General features: G+C 41.8%; 1 long non-coding RNA gene across 1 annotated transcript; it reads right to left on the reverse strand.

The window, feature by feature from the left end:
- Positions 1 to 4191: 4191 nt before the first annotated feature.
- On the reverse strand, positions 4192 to 19489 carry LOC109320991. Its single transcript, XR_002103920.1, has 3 exons — positions 19298 to 19489; positions 13308 to 13310; positions 4192 to 4202 (listed from the first exon to the last, which is right to left on the reverse strand). It is a non-coding gene; the product is annotated as an uncharacterized LOC109320991 (long non-coding RNA).
- Positions 19490 to 20255: the final 766 nt, after the last annotated feature.

Raw genomic sequence — 20255 nt, forward strand, 5'->3', positions numbered from 1 at the left:
CCCAGTTTTGACCTTGGTATAAAAAAGTAATGTTTTAAATTGCTGCTTTTTCCCCATTTCTGCTGGGAAAAATCCAGCTGTTTTACTGATTAAACAAAGTTTTGACTTAGTTTCTTTTATAAAACTTGAAGTATCACATAATGAGTTCTTCAGGACCAGCATATATGATTCCTACCTCCAAGACAAATACCTTTGAAGAAACACTTTTGTCTGGTCATTTTTGTTATCTAAAGTATACTCGGATTATCACCTGTACTGCTGATAGTCACCAGGCAGCTTTCTCAGATATGCAGTTCAGGGTCATCTATCTTGCATCCAGCATTTCACCAATTCTTTAAAATCAGTGTGCGTGTTTGGCTGCTTTTGGATTTTTGAGATGAGTGATGAAACATGTTAAACATTTGCCTATGAATATTTCAGAATGATTTGTATTGGCAACACTCTTTGCATCATGAGAGGGAGGACAGTTTGGTGTAACACTTCAGTATGATAGGGTTCTTTATACTTTACTAAGCAAAATAAAATCTAGTGGCTGAAATCTCCTTCCTCACTGGGATCTGCCAAACTTACTTGGATCAAAATTAATGTTCATGGGTTTGGCTATATTTTGTGATCTTCCAGAAACATTCACATCTTACTTTTTATCTCATTGCGCTAAGGCAAAAGGTACCATATTTGCTCATATACCACCTGCCCCTAAATAAAATATGCACCTTGTTTTTGGAAGGGAGAATGTAGAGACTTTTACAGAGTTACGGTGGACTGGGTCACCTAGAGTAAGTCCTGCTTGAAAAAGAGTATCCAAGAAGCATGGTATCCCAGGAGTCAGTCTGGATGAGGCAGCAGGAACTTCCTAACACTAACGGGAAGCAACAAAGCTAAGTCCCAGACCCTTGCCAAGGCAGTAGCAAAACTGTTTCTTCTTTAATATAAATAGTTTTTTATATAACTTCCTGTAAGTAATAAAGTGTTGTTTCTATAACATAAGGTTCATCAAGATATTACAGACTACATGTATCAGCTCACTTGCTCTGAGCCAGCTCCAAGTGGTCAGGCTGTGAGAGAGTTAACACTGGACCCCACCCTTTCTGCTTTTAGGGCCACAGATAAGAAGCATTCATCTTGGCTGCCATGTATTGTAGTGTCTATCTCATGCTATATTCCCACTTAGGTTTAGGTGAAGAAAAAGCAGCTGCCTCACTTAAGAAAGAACCTGAATTATGGAGTGCTGATTTGTAGGGGAAAGGTGCATGGTATGTGAGTAAATACAGTATTTAATTCAAGTTAAGATACTTCATCTGAAAATGTCCCTTTTGTCTATGTACATTTAGACTTAGGGTTAAAATTTTGGAGATACAGCATAGCTTGATTGAGGAACAGATCCAAAACAGCCCTTAAATACCTAAGATTAGACCTACGCAGACTTTGGATTCTTAAATCCAAAATTTTGATACGATTTCCAGCAGCTGCCTAACCTGGAGGCCCTAAAACTCACTAGGCATCCTCCTGTTCAACCTGAACTTTCCCTAGAAACCTGGATTTGGTAAATTTAGAACCTGTTTTTTGTTCTGTTTTGTTTTTGCTTCTTAAGGACATTTAAGCAATCAAATATGACTTTCAGGAGTGTTTATGAAAAACAAAGTATATTTTAAATTCAGGACTCTGACTAGCCAAACCAGTAAGATGAATATTGGAGTTAGGGCTCTTCCAATTCAAGGACACAAAGAATGCATGTGACCTATGTGACCAATCACTCAATAACAATTAAAATTCCAAATGTAAAATTCTTGTAGGAGGACTGTTCTGTAAGAGAACCTACAGGGGGAAAAAAAAGTAAAGAAATAAATGCATTTGAAGAAATTATGATCTCTTTCTGAACATCCTGTGTGTACAAAAATGTTAATTTTTTTCTGTAAATCATTTCCAATTGTTATTGCTTAAGAAAAATAAAATTGTTTGCTTGATGTCATCAAGACCATATGGGATTCTCACAAAGGGTAAAACAACACTTCAGAACATCAGGGTTCTGTATCCCCCATTGGCTGAGGAAAGCAGCAAAAACCTACTCTTCTTGGATAATGTAGAACTCAGGAATATGAATTCTCACATAAGAAACATAGTCTTTGAAAATTCTCTTTAGTTCAGCTGCTTTGTCATTTATATGAAATATTTGCATAATGTTCAGATGTAGGGTTTTTTTCTGTCATATGTTCTCTTTGTTTTTTTCATACCTCTTCCTTTCTGCATGATCTAAATTTTTCCAAAAAACCTTTAGATGAACCTCCTCATGTTTTTATGTTCACTAGTCTTTTTCATTAGAGACATCTGTTGTTTTACTTTAGTTGCTCCATAATACATTACTTGTGTAACCTGACCACTCTGAAGATAATTTTATCCTTTCACTTAGTGTTGTGCTTAAATTGACCATGAATCTCTGCATGTGCCACAACCTCAACTTTTATTTTATTTTTTTCCAGCTAACCAGGTTTCCTTATCATTATTTCCTGAATACTGTCCTACAGTATTCATTGTTTTAATTGTTTGTTAGTGCCATTCTGTATTGTTGCAGAATCCACATTCAGAGGGTCTGATCTTGTTGTTTCCTTTCATAATCACAAAATTATATTCTTGCTCTGAAACTCTTTCTGCTTTTAAGGGGCTCATTGAAGTGTTACCAGCATCTCTACTACCCTAGTACCTTTAAAAAAAATACTGCTGTGCTTCTCCTCCACACTTAATCTTTACATTTTTTGATCTTTTGAAATTGCAGCTTTACTCCAACCTTCTTACATTTAATATTTCTAAAGTGAACTGGTAAAGTCACTGATGACTATGTTTTGCTTGCCTTGCTACTTGCTTCCTGGTTGTAACCACATTATCTCTTTGCTTTACTGCTGCCAGCTATCCATTGTCACAATACAGATAGTAGATAATTAGGAATGTCCATTACTTTTAAAACCTATTGCATGATTCTTTCATCTAATTTAATTTAGAGTGTGTGTGTGTGTGTTATGCAAAAAAAAGTATTGCTGTGTGTGTGTGTGACAGACTACAGGTTTTATTGCAGTAATTCTATGTTAAGTGTGTTCACCTTGTTGTAATATTGTATAATTCAGTTTAACTTCTTAGCCTGCAGACAGAGAAACAGGGGTTAAGTGCCAGGGCTGATTACATGTAGCAGAACACCAGATGGACCTTTAACAGCAGCATAGCCTTGAATGGCTTTGTTGATGTTATTAATTAGGTGCGATGTCCAACATCTAGGAGGTGTCTAGAAGAGATGAGCATAACTATGGGACAGCAGGATGGAAAACAGGAGGTTGGCAGCTCATCCCCAGAGGAGCCTAGGGACTAAAAGAAGTGGAGAAGCTTTGGGGAGTTGGAGAGACTAAAAAGGGGATGGCTGAATATCTTTGGGGGTGCTCAGGGCTGTGTGGGCTGGACTGGGGATGAAGGAATGGCTTAACTCTCTTGCAGGGGACAGAGAACCTCTGACTGGCTGGCTTTTACCCCCAGTAAATATTTTTATTGAATAAACCAGCTCCTGTGCTGCTTGGAACTGTGGATTCCACTGAGTCACCCCAAGGGGAAGTGGGGGGAGTCTCTTTCTCAGAAGCAAAACTGGATGCTTGAGTCAGGACCTTGAGTCAGGGCCAGGGAGGGTGAGGGACCAAAAGACCAGGGTGTCAGAGTGAGAAGCACCTGGTGCTCCTCCTTTTTCTGCACATAATTTGAAGCAGCACAGAATTCTACCAGCTGACAAATATGTGTGCTAGACTCAAAACACATACCATTCAATATACATACTGGCTGTAGTATATATTTACTGATCTCTTTCCCAATATTGTTATTTAAAGGCATGCTCACAAAGGGTAAACTATCCCTTTGTAGGCATCAAGCCACTTAAAATCAGTATGTACTACTATGCTACACGAATATAAACTCAGCAATGTTACTCGCTCATTGACCAGTCAGAAGATCACCATTATTTAAAATTCAGGCATATACACCTTGGCAAAGCACTGTGTACCTCCAGAGGTCTGTGTATCCCAGTTTGAAAACCATTGTGCTAAGATGAGTTAGACAGCGATCTTGTATTGATTTGGAAGGAATTTCCGAAATGCTGGATTTTTAAAGTCCATAAGAGCTGGATGGTGAAGAACTGATAATCATATCTAGTTTAGATATAATATATGCCTAAACTATTCTACTGGCCTGAACTGGCTCCAAGAAGAATTTTACTTTTGTAGGAACTGCAGGCTATGACCTGGAAATAGTGTAAAACAGCAAAATGTAGGAATCTGCTAACTGGAGAACACCTACTATAAAGGAATTAACAAGCTATTCCTAACTGCAAGCAGGCTGTCAGGTTATTTCTTCAATTGCCTATTTTGTTTCCTGTAAAGCTTAAGCCCTCATTATTCTCAACTTTTTAAGAACTTGCATTATGACTCACTGGTCATAAATACAAATATAACTGCTTAGAGACGTGCAGAAACCAACACTCTGTTTGACCAGCTTTGAACCTTGGGTATGAACCATGTCCAAAATGAATGTCTGGTGTCTTTCTTTGTGAAGCACCCTGACAGAGCACTAGATACCAAGGCTGTGTGTAGACAAACCGAGAGGCATGTATACACGACACTTTAAAGTAGGCTTTAAAGTAAAGCTTTTGCATTGCTTTAATGGTGTTGGTGTTTGCACGTGCCAGTGGCATATTGCTCATTAATTCCAGCTGTTGTAGGAAATTTGGCAGCATAATGTGCCTTAAATGCCTTGGGGTGCAGCAAACTATCCCTACTGTCCCTACAGCTGTGGCGCAAAGCACCGGGTTCTGTGAAGCTCAGGGACTCTGCAGGCAGCCTGGCAGCAGCCCAGGAGAGCAGGCTGTGCCCAAAAACAGGAGCGACCCTGATCTTTTTGCCTGATCTTTTTTTTTTCCCCCACCCCTGGAGCCTACCTGCCTGCCTGAGCTGTGCGGGGGCCAGGTGCTTCCCTCTGCAGCTGCAATGCCCCCTGGGACCACCCAAGCCCGGTGCCTGTGGGCAGGTGCCACTGGGGGGGCGGCTGCCACTGTCACAGAAGGAAACACCAGCCCCCGCCCCGCTCCTGCAGCCCAGGGACCATTCCACCCACCGACAGCTCGACCTCCTCTCCCCGCCAGAGAGGCAGGTAAGTCAGCAGGATGTGTGTATGACACTGGGTTTTAATCAGCCCTAAATTGAAGTGGTGTTTCTTAAAACCCACTGCTTCAATTTAGGGCCCCTGTTTCGTCTACACATGCCCTAAGAGACTTGATCTGAGTTCAGATTCTGACACAGATACAGATTTCTGATGTGAGTGAGCCAGTTTAAACAACAATCTGACAGCTGGCTGGAAGTTTTGGGATGAAATTTTGACTAGTCAAAAAAATATTCATCAGGAACATACGCTTCAGGCAAGCTTCCACTGAAACACTGGTAGCAGGCTGCTCAGCATGTTGGACTTCCAGAGTCTAGCTCCAGGATAGCCTATCACTCACACAGCCCTTTATCCGTGGATGTCAGGATTCACTGCTGTGAATCCATTCAAACATGGAAACTGCCCTGAGAAAAGGGACCAGAGGACTTCCAGGCTTCCTGTCATATCTATCTCTCTGCCACCTAGTTCCCATTTCTGCAGCAGGGGCCCCAGAAATCTTGAGAATCCTCTTTCAAGCTGAGGATTTCAGGGCAATTAGGCTCAAACCTGGACCCAAAGGCCTAACTTCTGATGAACATATAGAGTCTGTAGTCTGGGGTATCACTGATGTGCAGAAACCGCTGGACTTTCAGGTTAACCTTCTTAGAGCCTGGAAACCTGCTGTCTTAAGGACTTCCAATCAAAGATTCAGAGCTTTGACTGGAGCCAAAGTTCTCAGGACCTGCAGGCTTTTGGCTGAAGCAACATGAGTCTGCAAGTCCTTGGACTTCTGGGGTTTTCAGGTCTGAGGAAGCTCTGCCATTCAGACTACCAATGGTCCTGGGATTCCAGGGCTTTCAGATTCATGGATCAGCTTGCTCCTTGGGCTGCCTGACTTCCCATATTTTGAGGATCCAACTTCCTGAAGAGGTGGGGAGCTTGGCCTCCTTGGACTTCTGACAGCTGCAAAACTTGTCTCAGAAAAGCCACAGGGTAGGTGTGGACTGTGGAAAGTCTTGCAGCCACTAAGTGAAACTGATATGATTTTTATGAGTTTCACTTCCCACCACTGAGTAATAGTGCCTGGTGACAGATATTGCAAAGATTCATATCACTTTCATTCAATACCTGCTGGGATCTTGAGCATCACATTTTGTTTTGGAAACATATTATGTATTAGTTTGTTTCGTTCCCCCCGCGAATATCTGTTTCATGGAATCTCAATTAAACTAGGGCTGTGCGAAGGTTCAGTCCCTGATTCGATTCGGTGGAGATTTGGCCCGATTCAGTGGCCAAAATATCCAAATACAAATTGAATCAGGACCCCTCCAAAATGATTCGGAGAGATTCAAAAGGATTCAGCTATTTGGATATAGACACAGCTTTAAATGTTTTATCTACATACCTCAAGGTACCAGAAGACTCATGAATGCTGTGATGGTGGGATGGATGGAGCATCCCACAGGAGTGCGGGGGGCTCCCCAGTGTGCTCAGCTGAAGACCTGGAAATGGACCAGAGAAGCACTTTCAGTCCACTTCTGGGTCCACTGGGGAGCATGTGGGGGGGCTACCTTGGCTTCATGACTGGTGCCTTCTGGGTCTGGGGGGACACCCAGGTCCCTCTGTGACTGATCGCCGAGACGGAGGGCTGTGCAGTGGCCCCCCTGTGCACTCAGCGGCGAACCTGGAAGTTGACCAGAAGTACTTCTGGTCCACTTCTGGGTTCTGAGTCAGCCCTGTGCTCCTGTGGGATGCTTCATCTGCCCCAGCATCACAGTGTTCACAAGCCATGCCTGGTACCTCGAGGTATGTAGAAAAAACCTTTAAAGCTGTGTCTATGGCCATACCTGATTCTCTGAATCAGAATTGAATCTTCAAATTTGGATTCAGATTAATCAAATCGTGGACAGTGATCCAAATCAACTAATCGAATTACTGTCTGTCTCTGATTTGGGCCTTATCTGAATCTGGATCAAATATGGCCCATTTCTCACACCCCTAAATTAAACCAAATTTCAAACGGGTGATGTTCCATATAAACTAAAAATTGCAAGATTTGGACAGACCCAGTATGGATATAAATTTTACTCTGCTGACTCCTGAATTCCTACAAAAACTTTCTTATGCTCTGTTTTATTGTATACCATTATAACAGGTGGACCAAAGATGTACGTAGCTATTACTTGTGGATTCATGCACTCAAAACACAGTTTTTTGTGTTTGGGTAAAATACACTTGGCTCATGATAGGTTTATAATGATGATGCAATTCAGTGTGTATCATATAGTACACACTAGCATATATAGTGTGTACTTCTTTCTTAATATGCTTTACAAACTTCATCACAGAAATCTGCCTAGGAATAGTGGTCTGCCATATCTCTTATCTTCATATTTGCATCCAGAAGGTTGATTTTGGAGTAGCAAAATATAAGGTTCTTAGGTGTCTCTTCACAGGTATTAATTCACAGAATGTGGATTTCTGCCTCATTTTCACAATTAAATTAGCAAGTATAGTGAATGATGTCAGAATTGCCATAAATGTATCTTATCTGTTAGATGATGCTCAATATGTCAGTTTGAAGGAGGTTTTCTTTTCGTGTAGGCTTTGAAAATCAGTTTCTGTGCCCTTGCCCATTTCATAAAAAATTATGTTGGGTGATTTAGAATTAGTTAAGAAAGACAGACACACATTCAACGTAGTTGTCTTCGCAGCAGTACAAATCAAGTCACAGGTGCCTCAGTATCTGGTGTGCAAATGTGCGTTCTTGTTTAGAATGTATTACTTGAAGAGACTCTCTGGAGATTACCCTTCACTAATCTCTTTGTGCATCTACCAGACAACCACCTCTTGGGCCTTGCACTGAAGCTTTATAGTATTTTATATGCCATATTTTTAAGTGACTGTAAACTCTGAGTTTACAAATTGTGTATCTGTGCCTGTCTCGGTGACTCTGAGTAACGTATCAGCTGATGAGGCATCTTGACAATTACTGGCTTATTCAAATACATGGTTTTCTCCAAGATCTTTTAAGTTGTGGAGTGGATTTGTAGGTATATCATGATTTGTGATATAAATTCAGTTAATTTGAAATTATTTGAAAAGCAACTCATTCATCTGGCAGGACTTTACACTAAGATTCTTTATTTGGCATACACTGTATTCTTTATAATATTCGTTCATCCACAAAGGAAGCCTGCTAGAATGCATCCTTAGTAATGGGGTTAGGTAACATACTAGCAATGTGTGAAATCATGTCCTCAGGCGCAGAGGCATCGTTTTATATGATATCTATAGTCAGGCTCTCTCAGCAATCTAGATAGCATTAGAATTGTATTCCCCTGAACATAATGGTACTCTATCAACCATACAGCCCAGTGTACCTTGTATGTGAACTTTGGCATGACTGGATGCATTAATTGCACACAGAGTGATGAGGAACAGATGATCACAGTGTAAAGTGAATGGTGGATCCCACAGGTATGTTTTTCAGTGCTCAATGGCCCAGATTCATTTAAGGGCTTTTTCTTTCTGAGTGAAAATTTGCAGTCAGCTGGTAGGGTGTGAAAAGCAAATACTGTAGTCCACTCCTTAGGTTGAATCCTTAGCCTACTGCAAATAAGCATGGCGCCTCTGATATCAATGGAGCCTCACCTTTTTACACTGCCACTCCAAGATTTGGCCCCATGATACCTTTTTAATTGCACAGAAATTGTCACAAGGTTTGCAAGCTGGTTATGTCTGGGAGTGTCCCAAGCCATGATTGGCAGCAATATCAGTCCTAAAACAGTAGAACCTGTTCTCATACATTTAGGACAAGTGGAATTCTTCCGCCTTTTACAAAAGTCTTTTCTGGCAGAGGATATATAGGCTTTAAGATATGGGGATATGATATGTCTTAATTAGGAAATAGAATTTACATTTGCATCCTCTTCTACAGCCCATCAGCATACTACATTTTCAGGGATATCTAGAATTAAAAGGTAGGTTTTTCCCTATAATAGTTTACCTAGGCATGAAGTTAGCTTCAGGAGTGAACTGTTTTATTGTAAGCTCAGGAATGTTAAGAAATATATTTAGGGTACATATTCCTCTGGACTAGTTGCAGACATTTTGTCATAGTAGAAATCATAATAACTTTTCAATTTGTATTCTCCCTATAAAATAAGAACCACTGAAGTCAATAGAAATCCAGTGGAACTAGCACTTTCACACTGACTCTACTTGGAGTGCTAGTATTATTTGTGATAATGAAAATGTGAATAAGCATGGCTAGATTGAGGGTTTTTAAAATGCCCACCCTCCCCTTCTCCAACCGGGGCAGCAGCCCCCACAGCTAGGTTTTTTTAAGTCCCTGAATCAGGTAACAATCTCCCCACCCTCACCCACTCAACCCCTTTTGGCATCCCATCCCTTCCCCTTTGTGTTCAGTGGCATCTCCCCATTTGTCCCCCCTTGCCCTCTACTTACAGGAATGAGAGACCCAACCACCACCACCGCTTTCTCAGCCACTCCTGTCCTGCTCCAGCTTGGACTGTAGGGAATGGCTGCGAGTGGATTCTGGGCTCAGCCAGTGACAGCAGCAATGGTAGGCAGTTTCCTCTTCACTGTACCTGCTCCTGGCCTGGTGGGGAACACCTGGGGGGACCAGGCAGAGAGAAGGAGTCTGCCCATTGCCACTACTATCCCTGGCTGAGCCCAGCTCCCTTCATAGCCTGTCTAGAGTGTAGCAGGGGCAGCTCTGGAGCTCCCACTACCTCCGGAGCAGCCAGGGACAGTAGCAGGGGTGGGCAAGGGGAGGGCTTATGCTTTGCAGCAGGGAGGGTAAGGAAGGGGTTCTGAGAGGGAGTTCTTACCTGCTTCAAAGATTTAAAAAGAGCCCAGTTGCTGTTCCTGCAGCACGGTCCAAAATTGGGGTGTAATTGTGCCATTGTATCTACTTTGGATCCTCCCCCCAACCCTTCCCCCCACCCCCAGCCTGCTCCATGATTAAAAGTAGGCAAAGTATTGAAACATATACAAGAAGAAGACAGGTAAGTATAATGGGAAATCAGAAACCCATGTGAAATAAAGCAGCTCTTTGGGGTCTAATTTTAGACCTACACATTTTAGACTTCATTCTTTGGGGAGAGTATTGTGGCTGAGCAGATATTAACTATAAGAAGCCTATACTAAGAGGAGTTAAGATGGGTATTATAACTTATTAACAGCAGATGTGGACCTTGTGATCTGATAGGATTTGGTCAGTCATATAACAAGTCACAGGCATATTCTACATCTTTGATTATTCCTCTCTGCCTCTGTGGTGATGGGATTATGCTCATTTTGCTCCAGTATTTTAAACTGTTTCTAATTGCTAATTCCTTCCCTATCTTTTTGCTCATTTTTAAATTCTTTATTGTGCTTGGTGAAAATTTCTTTAAAGTAATGGTAGTAATAAAGGCTGATGGCGCCTTTATTTAATGAAGCTATTTTGTGAATATGCGTTAAGCTTTCTTCATTCTGCCAAGAGCAGAGCATCTGTGATGCTTACAGTGTAGTTTAAAGGATTCATTTTAGTGACAGAGAGACCAATCCTGCCCCTGAATACACAAATGCATCTTCATTCAAAGTCTTTGGGACACAAGTATGTGTGTGATTGAAAGAAATCATCTGACTTCAAAGTGCTGAATATGAGGTTCAGTCTTCCGGACTGCCCCAGTTTCTCTCTCCTACTTCTCTCCTGTTCTGAGGGGAGAGAGCATTTTTTACAGTTCTTTTCAGGGTATAACAAGTTTATAGTTGTTGTTTAAACAAATGTTCTCACATACTGTATTGTAGTATTTACCCTGTTCTAATAATATAACAATAGCACTTATAATAAGTTCTCAAAGTGCTTTCCAAATGCTAATTAGAGTAAATCTTAGAGAGGTAGATAAAAGATCTATAGGAATCATTTTATCCAAGACTGAAATACAGCTATGTCTGGAGGAAATAGTATTAACATTTTAACGCTGCAAAGCTTCACTGCATAATAGTTTAAAGCACTTATACTATATCAAACCGAAACTCCAGGTTGAATTCAGGGAACCAAAATGTAATTAGATAAATTGGAATATGGCCAGAGCATCAGGCTTCAACAAACTTACCTCACACATGTACTCTAAAACCTTGAGTGAAGATACAAAGGGTTAGGTTCTCGGTTTACGTTTAATCCAAGAGAAGGTACCTCGATGCAGACTACACTCTAATACCATACTGAGACTTTGATTCAGTAGAGACTTGAGATCAGGTGAAAGTCCCCTACTGACACTGATGTCAAAATGACTGCTAGAAAGAACAAGTTTTGTGCCATTTTTTGTCTTATCTATTTAAGAGAAAAGAAGGGAGAAGGGAGGAGCACTAAAAGTCCAAACACTGACAACTAAGAACATACACAGAGAAAAATATAATTTTCCCAAAGGAACCTTTATATTACCCATACTTCAGATTACCCACACTAAAAGAATAGGCCTTTGGGAGATCAACAGTTAGAAACATCATCAATTTTTAATAACCAACCATCTTGATGTAAGCATTTTTAGTTTGCTGGGATGTGTTAGAAAGTGTTAAGATAAGCAACAGTTTAGTGGAGTCTATTTCAAGATCTCCCTGTAATATATGAAATATTATGAGAGAGGATCTTTCCTCTCTCATTTTGAAGCCCTTTTCATAACAAATCATCTTATCACTTATGGCATTACATGGTGGCAAACTTGGTTTTGTGTCACAAAAGCCGAGAATTAACAAGTGAACTTGACCTAGCCTTCTGCCCCGTCTCTGCTTCCTCCCTCCAGCTTTGCTTTCCTGTGCTTCTTTTCCTCAGAACCATTATGTTAAGTGGGTTGAGGTAGATAGGGTCTGTACTGTTCATCTTAGATTTAATCTGACATGTTATGGGACCTCTGGCAAGCATATGTGTTAAGTAGGTCACAATACTTCTAATGATTAGCATATTGGTAGTCCAAAGTCACAGTATCGGACGTAATGTGACAAACGCTCATCATAGAAAAAGGTATGTGTTAGTGGAGAGAAGGGATTTTTCTAGTATAAGATCATATGGCTAACCATAAGATTCTAGCTATTGCTGTATATATTTATTTTTTGTTAAAACCATTACCCCCCTCACGAAATGTTTTTAGCCCCCAGCTTAGCCTGAGGCCAGATCCATGGAAAGTAGCCTAAAGCTCACGATGAATGTTCACTGACTTTTGTGGTCAGCATTTCTCAGGAGTAAATTGTAAAGAACATATGAGATGCACTTTAAGCTTCTGGCTGGAAGGCTGGGAGAGGACATGGGAGAAATGGTACATTTTTTGCAAAATAAATAAATAAATCCAAAATTACACCTCCAAATTATGGTTCACCTCTTCACAGTTGTGCGTGCTACAAATACTAAATATTATATTTCATAGCAGGAAGTCAAATACAACTATCTCATGTGTTTTAAATAAAAAAAGAGGCATGTTCACTTGGAGAACAAGACTGATAATTCAACATGAATATCTCAGAGTTGAGAAATGATCATGGGAACCTCTGGGTGAACCTAGAGATTTGGCACACGGGAAGTCTACAACAATCTCCTTGCTTGATTACCAGCAGGACATACACTGCCTTTTTTGTAATGTCTCTATTCATTTTTCAACAACCTGCCACATGTAATATGCCAAATCTCATACAAAATATCCCCATTTGTGGAACTTGTACACATGCATACACACTCCCCTGTTACAAATCCATTCAGTTAAAAACTTCTGGTAGAGTCTGCATAGACATAATACAATTATGAGGTAAAGTATTTGTTCAGTTTTACTTCTTGAAGCTATCTGTTAGACATTGGAATTTAGAAAATGCAGAGAAGAACTTTTTAAAGTTTGTGTTCATGATATGCTTTAATAAGTACCTCATGAAAGTATTCAGAATTAAGTAGCTGCCTATGTTCACTTATATCTGGCAAATATGTGAAGAATCATACGTAAATATTTATAACTTATCATGTGTCAGCAGCATAACACTAATATATGCTCTTGTAAAATATAAATCATATGTCAGGGGTGTAGGTTTTAGGATTTCTTGCGTACGTATTGGTCTCTGGCTGCTTTACTACTCCATCCTGGAAGAGCACAGACCAACTGCAGATGCTTCCTCTGCCTGACAAAAAGTATTTCTACCCGAAAGCTTGCCAAGAAGAATTCTTCCAACTTTTTGAGTTGGTCTTATAAAAGATTGGATTTACCCAAAAAACCTTGTCTGCCTATATAAATCATACACCACTCTGCCTGGCTTTGAACAGTCTGTGTATTGGAAGTTAAGCAGAGTTTTGAAGTTTAGGTATCCTATTTCAAATTCAAGAGGGTTGTTTTTGGAGTCCCCCCTCCCCACATTTTGATTTGAGCAGTAGTGAACTTTTTAAATTAGATGTGTGAAAGCAACCTGTCTACCTTACAAAGACAAACTGAACTTGTCTAAGCCACCGCCATGTCACACCAGTTGTGCTGCTGGGAAGCATGCTCTTCCTTTTCATTGAGCTCTGTGCACACCAAATCTTGGAAATAAGGTAATGTTGGCAACTTACAGTGCCTTTGAACACATTCCCAGCACTACTCTTAAGGTCCTTCAGGTACGTATTGGCACACACTTAGCACTACTCACTGTTAGGGGTTGGCCCGATTGGGATTACACATCTAGCTACCCAGTACTTTCCCTGTCTGCCCTATGGGTCTTATGTGTTCACTTGCCTGGCTTCCACTGCAGTAAGTTCTGACTCTCATCTGCCACATCTTGATGTTATTTGAAGTTACCGATCGGGAGGTGTTCTTTTAATACCACAGCTGCTTAACAGCGAACCTACTAGGGCTGTCTTCTGGGGCTGCAACCTCCCCTACACCCCAACCTAGTGCCACCCAGATGGTATGCATCACTGTGTATACTAGTTGGTCTTGCTGGGTGCATTGTTTTAACTTTTTCTTTTCTCTTATAGGTTCGTCACTGCCTACTTTGATTGAAAGGAATGATACAGAGTACCAGACTTTCTTTCAGTCTCAGGTAAGTCTCATATGAGTTTGGGGACTGACTGGGGGGGTACTGTTACACTCCCTGCCTTTCCACACCAGAAATAAATTACTGAAGCACTCCAGACCTGGTGAGCTTCTTGGGTCTCTTTCTTATCAGTCTCACATGGTGTGGAATTCAGCCCTCCCTTCAGCCCTCTATCCTGGATAATTTCACCTTGGGCACTATCAAAGTCCTTGGCTAAATGGAATGCTTCTGCCAATGACTTTGGGAAATGACACTGATCCCACTGCTGCATGCTTTCATCCAAGTCAAGGAGGAATTGTTCCAGCAAGATCTAGTTGTAGATGTCAACCTTGGACACTTCCTGAGGTCTCAGCCATTTTTCTAGCAGGTCCGCCAGATGTTGTAGCAGAATCTTTGGAGACTTTTCCTCTTTCTTCTTCCTCACTTGGACAGACTATTGGTAACTCTCCTGGTTGATATCCAAATAGTATAGGATTTCTTTCATTACTTTACTGTACTTTGTTGTAATTGATAGCTTCCCTACAAGACATTGCCTGGTAGGCGGCTTGACCAAGAGCACCCCTAACCGTCCTGCCCGGCAGCTTCGGTCCAACTCTGAGGCCAAAGCCAACTGCTCAGAACTTTCCGAGAACACTTTTGGGTTGTCCTGTAGTGTCGTCTTACAGACCTGCAGTTCGACTTGGTTCCTCTGTGCCCAAGCCTGTGCTATAGCCATTTTGCCTCTAGGGCAATCTGATGTGCTGCCTGTTGTCGCTGTTGTTGTAGCAATTGACCCATTAGGTGTAACATTTGTTGAAGGGGCTCAGCACCTCCCATTGCCTGGGGTTTGCCTGATTGGGATTATGCGTCTAGCTACCCTGTACTTTCCCTGTCCCCCCCCGTGGGTCTTGCATGTTCACTTGCCTGGTTTCCACAGCAATGAGTCCCGACTCTCTCCTGCCATGTCTTGAAGTTATTTAAAGTTACCCATTGAGAGGTGTTCTTTTAATACCACAGCTGGCTAACAGCAAACCCTCTATTGCCAACCTTTTGTTGGCTTTTCGGGGTTGGGATCATCACATCGATGTCTTGTACCCTGGGACTCAACTCCCCTCTCCCTCACTCCATTTCCACTCTTTCACTTTCTCTTCTCCCCCGGGGCTGCTCTAGCTGCACGGAGCAGCTGCTCTGAAACCATGGCTTCCAGGGTGCTCCCTGTTCACTTGCTCTGGCCATCTCTCCCCTCACTGCATCCATGCTACCAGCCACAAGTCCCTTCTTGTTTTGCTTGTTTCCGTCACACTCACATTGCTTCATTTTTGGGACTTATCACCTGTCAGGTGGTTATGGGACTGGCAGGGCATACTTCTTTTTTGTACCCATGGGCACTGCATAGAAGTGGCATAGAGAAGCCCAGTACTACTCATTTTTTAATGCCAGTTCAATGAAGATCTAATTTCACCTAACCAAGACTTCCCACAAAAATAAAATTCTTTACATGAAGCCAAGTGCTGTTCAGAAGTGTGAAATTCCTTTGTGCTTCCAAAAGCATCAAATAAAGTTAGAGATTGTTTTTAGTGAACCTTATAGCTTCCCTACTGGTCATTCAAACTGAGAAGCAAATGCACCAGAAACAGGAAGTGAATATAAAATTCTTATATGAAATAGGCAAGGGCTTTCCTAGACATCTGCAGACAAGAATAAGATTCCATCTTATTTCATTGATATTTGTGTAAGATCCTTACAATATGTAATTCTTGGCTCTGGGGAGGGCTGGAAGAGCAGAGGCTTTCCACGTATACTAGGGGACAAAAGGTTAGGGAGATGGTGGAGAGAGGCAGTTTGGAGTAGGAGCCTTGGGTCCTTCTTCTGTGCAGTTCAGTTGAATTATCTGACAGCAGTGTGGAAGGAAGAGAGGACTGATAGGGAGAAGAGGAGTAATTGTGCTATTTCGTATTCACATATACACCAAAGTCTCCATTTAACCATATATGACCTGGTACAACTGAAGTTGGGATTACTGCAATTTTATATTATTTTGGAATGACTCTTATTGGAGGTTATCTAGTCCAAACCCCTCCCTGAGGAAGTATCATCTCTATCCAAACCATCCCATAGAAATCCTTGTCTAACCTATTAGTAAAACTACACAAATCAACTCTGTCCTACAACTACAGGGTATTGCATCCTAACCTGCCAGAGGTCAAGCAGGGGGACAATGGTGATCAGTATTCCACTGCTGCAGTGCTCTTAAAATATGTTTGAGAGATTGAAAGAAGAGGGATACACCCATGCTACAGAAGAAGGCAAAATCCCCCACAGTCTGTAGCAATCTGACCTTGGAGTAAAATTCCTTCCTGCCCCCCGATGTGGCAATCAGTCTAACTCTGAGTAGAGGGCCAAGGCCCTCTAACCAGGAACCACCCAGTTTTTATCCCCAGCAGGAGCATTGGAACAGCCTAGTCAATGGACTCAGTTGACATCTTCTTACTAAAGAGAAGTCATTTAATGAAGAGATACTCAAGTTAACTTTAAACCAGGTAATTTAAGTGAGTTTTTATTCCTTCTGATTGTGGCTTTGCTTTCAGTGCAACTTAAGAGGCAGCTTAGGGTCATACATTCTGTTTTCTAGCATGATTTTGTAGGCCTGTGTACTGCCTCTTAGCAAAACCATTGCTGAGAAAATGGTGTTCTTTGGATTCCATTAGACAGAGGGTTGGGGGTATAGTTGTGAAGTGAGTTCAGTATTTTCAGTGTGTGAACTCCTCCTGATTTGTGCCTGTCTTGAAGGATGATAGTCCTGAGAATGCTGCCTCCCATAATATTGATAGCATTCACAAACAGTGTACAAACCTGAAACTGTTCCCTCTTTGGTACTTTGTCTTTATCTGTGCTGGATACTTACAGTTATCTGTGGGTGACTTTCAGATTTCCTGAATATTTAGTAGCATTTTGTAAGTCGCACTGTAAGGCATGGTGTAGTCCTGACAGCAACGTCCTCAACACTTTTAACTATGGAAGTTGTGATTACAGATGGAGATACTACACCTGATTCTTCACTGCCTTGCAACTTGTATAATTATTGTATGGTAGATGTAAAATACTACTATCTCAGAAGTGACAAAGATAAATTAAAAAGTAGAAGGCACAAAAGAATTAGGGGCTATACTTTTTTTTGGATATCACCTGCAGTATACTCACTCAATAACATATAAATGTGTAATAATAAAAGAGAAACACCCCCATAAAAAAACAGAGAGCCCTGACGTTCTTCATACTGTTTTAGCTTAGGAAAGTTATGGAAACAGAAGTTGCTAAAGAGTCAGGTTAAATTTTCTATATGGTATGCAAGGAATTTACATGTACTATTCTAGCTGTTTTTAATGGGACTTGCCTAATTCTTCATGCACCAGGTTGAAAAATTGCCCAAAGACTTTTAAAGAATGTTGAACCCATCCATGCTCTTTGACACTGAATGTTTTTAAAAACCAGAGTTTGAAAACATTCAGTGAATAAGAATCAAACCAAACCAAGGAAAGCTCTTACCCTTGTTGCCAGAGAAAACAGAAAAGCTGAACAAATCTACTGGGGCTCTGATTCTGCTCTGTGTGAGTATTCAAAACGTGCACTGAGCCACTCTGAGGTCAATCAGGCAGTGCCTGACTTCAGGATAACATAGCTAGCCACCCTTCTGCTATGGTCAGTGGAGTTCCATGTGAGTGCAGAGGTTTGCCCACAGGGAGCACAGTGCTGGATCAGTGCTTAAATAATCCTTTCTTATCTGAACTGGAAGGTACCTCCTGTGTTCTTAAACCTACTCACTTGTTCTTGCTGGCAAACTTATCATATAGTCTTGTTAATAAACTTACCTAGCTCTGCCTAAAATATTTAGATTTTTTTCTGTTGGCTATGGTGAAACAATAAAAAAACAAAAACAGAATCTAGCATTTCCTTATGAGAAGAGGAAGTGTTCAGGAAACTGATATCAGTAAAAAAGAAAGGTTCAAGTTGCTGACAAAGTCAGAGGGACTCTAGGAGGAAGTGGAAAAGAGAGTCAGAAAGACTGGAGTATCACTTTGTTTATCTCTTTGTATTAGTCTTGCCAAGTATAAATGTATCTTCCCTGACCCTTCTGGTTCTGTTGCCATTAATTTACATTTTGAAAAACAGCTTTTGCTGAAAAGTAACTTGCCATAAATTGGTTCTTTATGACCCTTCTAGTCCATTTGGCTACAGAGTGAAACAGGATTCATCCTGAAAGAGGAAAGCAGCTGAGAGTGACAGAGAATTTCATAAAGGACATATAAGAAACTGTGTGGAAGGACCTGAATCATCCCCTTTCTCTGCTTCTGAGTTATTAGGCCACATCTCACTCAAAAGATTAAACATTTTATCTCTCAGGTCATTCCATTTTATTGCAGCGTTGCCTTTAGCAACGCTATAGTTAAGGTTCTGTCAGTGTTTCCATTATAGGCCCCTATTTTCTGGAATTTATAACTTGGGGCTAAAAATTCTCTCTGGGTTAAAAGTTGGTAACAGCCTGCTAGGTCTTTTTTTGAAGCAGCTCCCCCTGTCCCTTCCCCTGCTCCCCGACCACCCCCTCCAAACATCTCAAACTTATATTAGTCAGGCTGCATATGAAGTAGAGGGGAGCTCCAGAACCATATCCTTACAATTTTTACACCATTCATTTACAAGCCCAAGAAATTGCAAAGGCATTTAGTCCTTAATCCAAAGACTCATGCCTAAGAGTATTTAGAATCAATGAGATGCTGGAAATTACAAGGTGGATATTGTGCACACACGCACAATCTAGCATATTTTCATAGCATTTTATCAAATGTGCTGTGTTGAAATGAAGATTCAACAGCTAATGAACCTTTAGTGAAATTAATAAGATTTGATTACTTTCACATCTGGCATTCAATAGCTATTGCATACTGCTATGTTTGACTGCATTTAGCTATCCAATCCCATCCATTTAAAGTGGCATTTTCTTAGTTTAAAACAATTTAAAAAGCCACTAAGAAAATCATTAAAATATTCAGGGAAAGTTACATGGATTACATTGCAATGGAGATGTGCTGCCTCTATTATGGACTAGAAGTGCACTGATACATCGGTCTGATATTGGATTGGTGCCGATATGATGAAAATTGTCTATATCGGATATCAGCCCTATAGGGCTGATAATTTGGTCAATTAAATTCCCATGCTGCGCGTAGCCGCAGTGCAACACAGAGCGAGCTAGCAGTATGGAGAGCTGTCTCCAGCTGGTAAGTTGGAAGGGGAGTGGGGAAAGAAGGAGAATGGGGGGCAGATCAACACCCCATACTGTGAGAAAGGGGGCAGGTGCAGACGCTGCCTGGGGGGACGGGAGGGTGCAGGATGGAGGTGCAGCTTATGGGGTAGGGGTGGCTCCCACCACTGCTTGTACCCTGGGAGGGCATGGTAGGGCATGTGCCCCTGGATCTGCGTGACATGGGGTGGGCTGCAGCTATGGGGTGGTGCCAGAGCTGGTGCGGCACAGAGCATTTCTTGCCGGGGGCTGGCCTCAGAGTGGGCTCCGATGGCACTGGAAGGAGACTGCAGCCACCACAAATTTTGCCACAGCCCCCTCCCCTGAATCAATGCCCTACCTCCACCGAAGCACCAGGAAAAGCCACAGCTATGCTAGGCAGTGGCGCAGGGCTAGGAGCGAGCTGTGGTGAAATTTGGGGTGGCTGCAGCCTCCTCCCAATGCTGCTGGAGCCTGCTGTGAGCCCAGCCCCCAGCAAGAAAAGCCTCGTGCAGCACTGGCTCTGGCTCCACACCACAGCTGCAGCTTGCCCTGCACCATGCAGATCCAGGGGCACATGCCTTCCCCCACCCTCCTGGGGTGCAAGCAGCGCAGGAGTTGCTCCTACCCCACAAGCTGCATCTCTGTCCTGCACCCTCCCCCTGGGCAGCACCTGCTCCTGCCCCCTCCCTCACTGCGATGGGCATTGATCTGCCCCACCACACCCCTTCCCTTCCACCACGCCAGACTTACCACCTATATCCAATGCACCTATATCAGA

The sequence above is a fragment of the Crocodylus porosus genome, unplaced genomic scaffold (genome assembly GCF_001723895.1).
Source record: "Crocodylus porosus isolate Cpor-Errol unplaced genomic scaffold, CroPor_comp1, whole genome shotgun sequence".
NCBI classification, from domain to species: Eukaryota; Metazoa; Chordata; order Crocodylia; family Crocodylidae; genus Crocodylus; species Crocodylus porosus.